This window comes from Echinops telfairi, unplaced genomic scaffold (assembly GCF_000313985.2).
Source record: "Echinops telfairi isolate 266 unplaced genomic scaffold, ASM31398v2 ScPeMD7_655;HRSCAF=1070, whole genome shotgun sequence".
Taxonomy (NCBI): domain Eukaryota; kingdom Metazoa; phylum Chordata; class Mammalia; order Afrosoricida; family Tenrecidae; genus Echinops; species Echinops telfairi.
In genome coordinates, this window is record NW_022104553.1 from 25,994,539 (window position 1) to 25,996,782 (window position 2,244).

Here is a 2,244-nt window from a genome sequence, read left to right on the forward strand (position 1 = left end):
CCCCGTGCCCAGTAGACTGCTACATATTGGTTTGCCGTTCTTTAAAATAGAGCCCTGTTTTATTTTACTTTGGGATTTTAGGGTTTTCCCCACACCTCTGACGTTGTTCTTGGGGATCTTTCTAAAGTCACAAAAGTAACGTATGCTTGTGGTGAAAATAGAAAGCAAGACCCAAGTCAAAGTGTGTCCACCTGCAAGGAGCTGAAAAGGCAGCCCGCAGGGCCTCACGTCAGGAGGGGCGGTGTTGGCTCTACAGTCCATCCTGAGGAAGGTGGCCCTGATGTCACTGGGCATCTGAGGGCTGAGCTCTCTGTCTCTGCCATCTCTGGGCCTCAGCAGGACCTGTCCTCATGGCCTCAAAAGGGCTGCCAGAGCTCCAGGCATTGTACCTTTATACCACAGTGACCAAGGGAGGGACAGCAAGGCAGCCAGGGGGAGAGAGAGGGCCTCAAGAAGGGAAATCCTTTCCTAGAAGCCCCCAGGAGGCCCTCCTTACAGCTGACTGGCGAACTGAGAGAGCTCAGGGTATTGAATATGGGCTTGTAGACGCTAATGGAGGTAGGGTCAACAGGGACAGGAGGGAGGAAAGTAGCCCTGACACTGCCCACCCGGCCATTAGGCTGGACTACCATCTGCACAGCTGGGCTCTCACCACGGCCTCCCAAGGTAGCTTTGACCACCACCTCACAGATGAGGAAACCAGGGTGGTAAGTGCTCTGCCCCCGGCACACAGGCAGGAAGTCCTGGAGCAAGAGTTACAGCCCAGACCGTCTGGCTCTTGTTGCGTCCATAACCACAGGACTGGCTGGCCGGCGTCCCAAGCCCAGTCCCCTCGGGCAGCTGAGCTGGCTTTCCCAGCAGGCCTCTGCCTGTTCACAGCCAAGCTGCACATGCCGGCAGTATTCCTGCAAAGCCAGGGACTGTGACACCCCCACCCCGCTCCTCTGCCAGAGATGCAGCCGATGTGCAGAGAGGTCGAGAAGCTTTGCTCCGTCCAGTTACAGCATAAGTTAGTAAGTAGCAGCCAGGCCTTAAACCCAGATGGCCCAGCCCTGAGCTAACTAAGCTGGAAGCCTCCCTGCTGGCTGTGCCCACTGTGTCCCCCACCCCCTCCCCTGCTCAGTCCGTGCAGGTCTCTGTGTTCTGGAGTGTGGGCATGCTCCCGTCCTCCAGAAACAACCATCGCCCCCAAACTCACTGCCCCGAGTCAGTGCCCGCTCACAGCGACCCTGTAGGGCGGGGGAGGACCGCCCCTGGGGTAGAACTTGAGGGAGCGCTGTTGTGGCTGCAGCTTTCACAGAGGCTCACACATGGAGGGTGGTCAGGACAGCCCGGCCTGCGGGTGACTGAAGCCCAGCCCCAGCCAGAGATAAGCCAAAGCAGGAGCTTCCCTGGCCCAAGAAACGGGCTGTCATCAGGCCTGGCTAGGTCCAGGCTCAGATGAGGATGTCAGGGATCTCTCTCCATCTCTTGGCCTTGCTGTTCTCCGAGGTGACCGGCTGGTCCCCACCCCTCCAAGCATAACGTGCTACCTCTCTGCTCCCTTGCAGGGCCCAAAAATTCTTCTTTTCCATTAAATCCAGCCAGAGTCCTAGCCTTATCCCCGGAGCCTAAGCCCAAACTCATGGGAATGAAGTGCTCTCATGGGGTGGAGAGATAGCTGCTGGGTGCATCCAGTGAATAGCCTAAAGGCTGGCTGTTCAAACCCACCCAGCAGTGCTGCAGAAGAAAGGCCTGGTGATCCCCTTCTGTGAAGATGGCCACGGAACACCCCAGGGCCACTCATGAGTCTGAGAGCCAAGGGCAAATGCTTAGGTTTGGGGTCTTGAGGGGGTGGAGTTAGCCCCCACGGAACCCCGGGCACCAAGAACTGGGGAGATGCGATTCCCCGGGGCCACCTGGCAGGCAGGACAGCCAGGGTCCTCTGGTGCGGTCCTCAGGGCGGGATCTGGGAGGGGTCAAGTCAGATCGGCAGGAGGTCCCCACAATCCCCATAGCACTCAGACATTGTTGGGCAAACCTGAAACTGGCAGGGCTTGCTCCAGGCGGCCCCGTGCAGGGCCTGGCTGGCAGCTTGTTCACCTCAACCTCCTTTGTTAGTGGTAATTGTGCCAGCTTCCCATTATCCCCACCTGCCATCCTAATGAGCACATGAAGGGCTTTGTGGCCACCCTGGTTTATGAACGGGGAAATCTCTCTTAGAGAGAAGCCCGGCGCCCCCTCCCCCCTGCCCCCCCCACTAGG